The sequence below is a fragment of the Sphaeramia orbicularis genome, chromosome 12 (genome assembly GCF_902148855.1).
Source record: "Sphaeramia orbicularis chromosome 12, fSphaOr1.1, whole genome shotgun sequence".
NCBI lineage: Eukaryota > Metazoa > Chordata > Actinopteri > Kurtiformes > Apogonidae > Sphaeramia > Sphaeramia orbicularis.
This window is the reverse complement of record NC_043968.1, coordinates 44,565,366-44,571,796: the sequence shown is the minus strand read 5'-3', so window position 1 is coordinate 44,571,796 and position 6,431 is coordinate 44,565,366.

Genomic DNA, 6,431 nt, shown 5'->3' with positions numbered 1-6,431 from the left:
CAAATGCATGTTACAGTGCGGCCAGGGGAAATTATGTAACTGTAAAAGGCTCTCAAACACCCAGAGTGTATTTATTATTATCTTGGAATCAGTGGCACTGTGGTGCCAAATGAGTCACCACTTTTTGTCCTTTTTAGCCTAGTTTAAAGTTTGTATTTTTGTTTTGGGAAAAAAAGGCATATTTCAAGATTATGAATAATGCGTGCAGTTTTCTCATTAACCAATAGAATGGATGCTTCAGTGATGCTACTCTAATGTTACAGCGTGGTGTTAAAATGTGACAGGATGGTAGAGGGACAGATGGTTGGCATGCTACACATATACTACACACACATCGTCTAAGCTGTTTCTTAATGCTCTGCTGACCGTTTTAAGTCATTTTTGAATGGGTTAAAGTAGAAATGACAAATGTTATCTTTAAATGAAATACAGGTGTATCTGGGCAATATATCAAATTAACTTGTTAAATCAAGGTGCTCTCTGAAAGTCAGGAAAAATTCCAGAACTGTAAAGTCAAGATTATTCCAGTAGTTTTCTTCCTCAACAAAAACTCAAAAAGCAATCTGTTTCTTGCAATATGTTAATTGTGAATGTGTTTGTCTAGTCATATATGTCATATAGTTTTAGTAAAAAAGGGTATTTTTTAATTAAGCTTAGTCTTCAGTTAATGCAGCAAGAAAACAGTTGATTAAAAAAAACTTGAGATTTAGTGTTTTTCTCATATTGCCAGCTCTATTTACAGGTGGTCAAACAGGTAATGATTAGCTTCCACGTTTATGATCCCACTGATTTATGGGCTTTATAAACTAAATCATTTTTTGTTTTCAATTTCTTTCTTTTAAACAAAGCGTCGCTTCAGTGTTTCAGTGCAGCCTCCTTGAGCTTTTAGTCTATTACTTCCCATGTTATAAATGTAACTACATAGAGGATTAAGGGAAGTCGCACTGTACATTTCGTAGGTGTTGAAAGCTTTGATTGTTAAAGCATTTCACATGGTGTTGTCAATACCAGGCAGTGCCTATAAAGCAGTGCACTAAATTAAAAAGAGGATGTTGTTAATTCTTGTTTTCAACAAAGATGTTAGTCTCATTCACCTCAAACACACCATGTTTATTCTGTTGAAATGTAATCTGTAGTCTCAGCAAAAGCTAAGATGTTAGAGTTTTATTTCCCAGGTTTTTGATCGAAGTTCCATCTCTTGTGTATTTTTATATTTTAGGAGGTTTAAGTTGATTTGGTGTCAAGACTTAATGGAGCTCAACAGGTTTGTCAGCTGACTTCAGATGCTGTGAGGTAGGTTTCAGGTGGAAACTCGGATCTGATATACGTCTAAGAATTAAAAAGATTTTGTGTTGTGAGGTTTAAGCTCAGCACTGATTGGAGGCTTTATTCAGGAACAAAGAAAACAAATGAGGCTCATTTATCTGGTCTCCTAGCAACAGCTGACTTGATGTGTCTGTTACGCTTTGTGTAGGTGTGTGTGTGTATGTGTCGATCTGGCTGATCATTGACATGCTGGTGATTTTCCTCTTGAAGTTCAGTAATTTATTCTGCTCTGATGGACTGATCTTTAGACAAGTCTCTATGTCTCAAACCTCCACAGTGAAGCTGCCAAAAATAGTACACTCTATAAAAGTATAAAAAAACTGTATTTAAAAGTTGCTATTGAACTTTTTTTTGCAAGGATTGATTCCCAGGTAGGGCACAGAATCAACAAAATGACAAAACAGGCACAGGAAGTAGTGAGAATATAGACATTCTTTTCACTTGAAACTTATTGGCTTTCACTTTGTTCACCAGTTAAGGTTCAGGTGTTTAATATTAAGTGGCATCTAGTGATGAAGTCAAACGTAGCCTGCAGCCCCTCGTCATCCTCAACTACAGTTACTATAAAACTATGAACAATGCTAAAGAGCTGGAGTTAGGGTTGTCCAGTGGTTCCCAGCCTTTTTTTGCTCATGACCCATTTTAACATCACAAATTTCTGGCTACCCTAGACATTCAAAACAGAGACTTTTTTTGCTCAAATTAATTTATTTTTGATCATGTAATAGTTTGTTATGCTATGTTGCAAATAAACATTAATTTTAGATGACATTTAGGCTATATAATGTATATTATTATGGACGGAGACAGACAAGCCAGGTGTAGATTACTGCACAGAGTGAGAATTTGATTTTCCTTGGTCAGGATATTTACAGTCAGTCCAGCTTGTATTTACAGGCTGACAATTAATACCTGAACAAACAGTAACTCAAACTATGAATTGATGAAGAGCTGCAGCATCTGAAACCGGACCAACAATGGACATTTGAAAGATACACAGTAACACAGTGCTTCAGTTTCAGCTTCACAGTTTGTCATGTCTTTTATGGATTGTGACTGTCTCTCTCAACTCACCATATATATACATATATTATATATATATATATATATATATATCTATATATATATATATATATATATATATATATATTTTTTTTTTTTTTTTTTTTTTTTTACACTTTTTGTCCTGTTGTTTTTTTTTTTTTTTTTTTACCAATTACTCGAAATTTCGGACAATCCCACGTGGGGTCCCGACCCAAGGTGAAAAACAGTGTTAGTCTGATCTGGATTGAAACAAGGTGACAAGGAAGTACATTCAGAGCCACTGTAGAAACTTGGCAAAGTACTAAATGTGCATGACCTTAGTATAAATTGGATTATTAGTGCTTTTATTTTGAGAGCATCAAAATGAGCTGAAAGTGAGTTAAAAAAAAATCCATAGAAAGGAGATCTCATCCATTGTGACTTTCACATACTGTTACAACGACTATTCCTATTTGTTTTTTTTTTTTTTAGGTTTATTATTATCATAACATTTTTAAACCACGAAAAAGCTTCTTAGATTAAAAATCTCTTATCAAGAGTGTCCTGTCCAAAAACAGCAGCAGCAGCAGAGTTCCACAAATGGAAATCACGCCATACATCCACTAATATCACATAAACACACTGAAAGTCAGTACTAAAACAAACTTAAAACTGATAAAACAGAGATATAAAACATCATTATTTTAAAAGGTACTAACAAGTATAACAACAATATTCCTTAAAAGCATCTCAAAGCCGAACCCATTCAGGTCAGTTGGAAAACATCTACAATCCACATTTGTCCTTTTCCCATTGATTTAAAATTACTCTGAATGTAGTAAAGAGACCAGTTCCTTCAGTTTAATTGTCTTCTGTAGGTTGTTCCAGGCAGTGGGAGCAGAATTTTGAAAGCTTTCTTACCCAGTTCTGTTCTGAGTTTTGGAACTCGTAAAAATAACAGATCCTGGGAATGGAGGCTGTAATTATTCAAGTCATTCCAACAAATGTAGACCACCAAATAGGATGGAGGTAAGACCTAGGATACATTTAGAAATAAAAGAATACCAGTGTTTTAATGTTAAATTACTATTAGTTGTGTGAGATATGTACAGCTACCTTTCCCATACTTAAGAACCTGTTGTTATTTGGTGACTGACTGAGTAAATACATGTCAATTCTAGGATATGTCAGTTACATTTCCAAGGTGAGAGTTACTTTTTTGCTACACCAATAACATTTAAAGTACAGGAGAGGTATTAAAACGTTATACATTCAGCCATAATCATTATGACCCTTAGGGTAAAGTGGTATATTTTTCATTAATTTCAATGGGACCTGTCAGTTGGTGGAATATATTAGACAGCAAGGTGAACATTTAGCCCTCGAAGTTGATGTGTTGGAAACAGCAAAATAGGCCAGAGAAGGGATCTGAACTTTGACACGGAAGAAACTGTGATGGGTCAAGAGCATCTCCATATCTTGTTCATTCCCAGTGTGAAGTGGTTAGTACCTACCAAAATGTCTGAAGAACAAACAGCTGGATCTCAACCAGTGGAACATCTATGGAGCAGAACATTACAAAACAGCTCTGACCCGAGCCTAGACTCCACCGACCTCTGAAGGTGGTGCTATGGATCTGGGCCAAGACGTCAGCAGGTCCCTGAAGTCTGGGAGTAGAAAGGTGGAGTCTACATGGATCAGATTACGAAAGGGCTTCAAAACGTTAGTGGAAATAGAATATAGCTTTTGACATGGTTTAAATTGCATGGCCCTCTTTTTTACACAGAAGGACTTAAGGCTGTATCGCGCTTGCAGAATATATTTATGTAAATGGAACATATGTTGAAAATAAACAGAACTTAGACCCTTTTTGCTAACTGTCTTTCTTCCATGAACATTTTGAAGACCCCCTCGTATTTGTCCAACACCTACAAAGATGATCATTGTCCTGAGACTGGGATGTTCTTCCCTAGTCCATTTTTTTTACTTACCACTGCAGACAGGAACACCCAAAAAGACCTGTAGTTGCTGGAGATGCTCTGACCCAGTCATCATCGTTACAGTAGAGACTGGTCAAAGTCACTCAGTTCCTTATGTTGCTCATTTGGCTTTTCCAACACATGAGCTCAAGGACTAAATGTTCACCTTGCTGCCTCATATATCCAACCCACTGAAAGGTACCATTGGTAAGGAAAGAATAATAACAGTTAAATCAGTGCTTGTTTGCGTACATTCTCATTTGTAAAAGTAGCATTCGGCTTATCAGTGTAAGCTACATTTGCTGACATTATCCTCCAAGTACTTGCTGACATTCCATCCCCACTCGTGGTCTTAAGTGGACTATAGGTAGCATTTATTTAATGTTTTTATGGTGAAAGTGTTGGTAAAAATTGTAAATGTTCTGGCAAGCCATAAACGGGATTTTTCTAAGTCTGGATCCCAAATGGACTCCAAATTTCTTTTTCCATCTCAAGCTGAAAAAATGTGAGAACCCTTGATGTAAGCGATACTGCACAGTGAACTCTTCACTGTTGTGAAATGAACTCAGATTGGGAGATGCATGATGTGATCACCCTGAAACAGGTTTATTTCATAATAATGGGTGGCTTGTACATTATTCTGCTATTACATAACCTGGCAATTACTAAAGAATAATTTTGTACTCAATGTTGATGTAAAATAACTGAATCAATGAAAACTGGCTCGAACAAATACATTACAAGTACATGGCAATAATCTGAAATAATCCACCCATAGGATGCTGTCACTGACAAACAAGAATCAAGAACTTGCACATACAAACTTATTTTTAATTTAATTTTTTTTTTTATTTTACCTTTATTAACCAGGAAGTCCCATTGAGATTAGAAATCTCCTTTGCAAGGGAGACCTGGCCAAGGTAGCAGCCATACAAAATCCAAACAATACGAAACACAGACAGGATACACAATGAACATAAAACACAATAAACAGTTATTCACCCATAATGGCATCATGAAAAACAGTGACATTCCTCCTTCACTGCATTCTCCATGATACTTGTAAAATCAATTAGCAGAATACAATACTATTTACAGTTACTATGAGGCTTTTTCTTCATATCTAAAGCAGAGTTTACTTTTCTTAGTGAACTCACACAGGAATCAGGCAGTTCAGATCTATACTGTTTTAAAAAACTCATTTGCTCTTTGTAGTGAATTACTGCAGTAACAGTGTTTCTACTTAAGTAAAGCCTGACAGAGGAACTATGTGAGTAAAAGGGAAGCTGGATGGGTGGGGAGCCAGCTCTATTCTTGGTGACGTCCTTCTGTTTGGGTGTGGCTTCATAACACTGTAGTAAACACGGCTGTGTGTGAATAAGCTGAGGCGTCTTCCCATCAACATGCTCCGACACGCTCCCCACCGTCTCTGACTCTGCAGTTGCACAAGCGCACACACTACACACAACTGGGACCTGGGGGCTTTAATGTTCACTTGTATAGGGTGAACTCATTAGTTGCTTTGACCTTTGACCTCCACTGTGAGCCTGCAAGCAGACAGTCTGAAACATCACGTACTGTAACATGTTGTACTATCATTACCTCCGCCAAGGAGGGTTATGTTTTTGCCGGCATTGGTTTTGTCTGTCTGTCTGTCTGTCTGTCTGTCTGTCTGTCCGTCCGTGTGCAAGATAACTCAAAAAGTTGTGAACAGATTTGGATGAAATTTTCAGCCAATTGGTGATACTGGCACAAGGAACAAATTAATAAAATTTTGGTGGTGAATTGGGGGGGGGCGCTGTGATCTGCCTTGGCGGAGGTCTGCGCTCTCCGAGTGCTTTTCTAGTTACAATAGTCACCAGTTTTGCATCAAACCACCTAAAACACCACAGTTTGGTGAAAATATATATTTTAAACACCTTGAGCATCACTTACTCAAAGGCAAAATAACATAACAACACTATTTAGAACCAACAACTGTATTAGCCACAATATATTCAGGTGAAATAGAGCAACCTAAGAATAATAGTAGGGTTAAAATAGACAATAGACTCTAAAATGTGCTGGTGCTCTAATGGTCCTTGTCATATCACACCAGGTTTT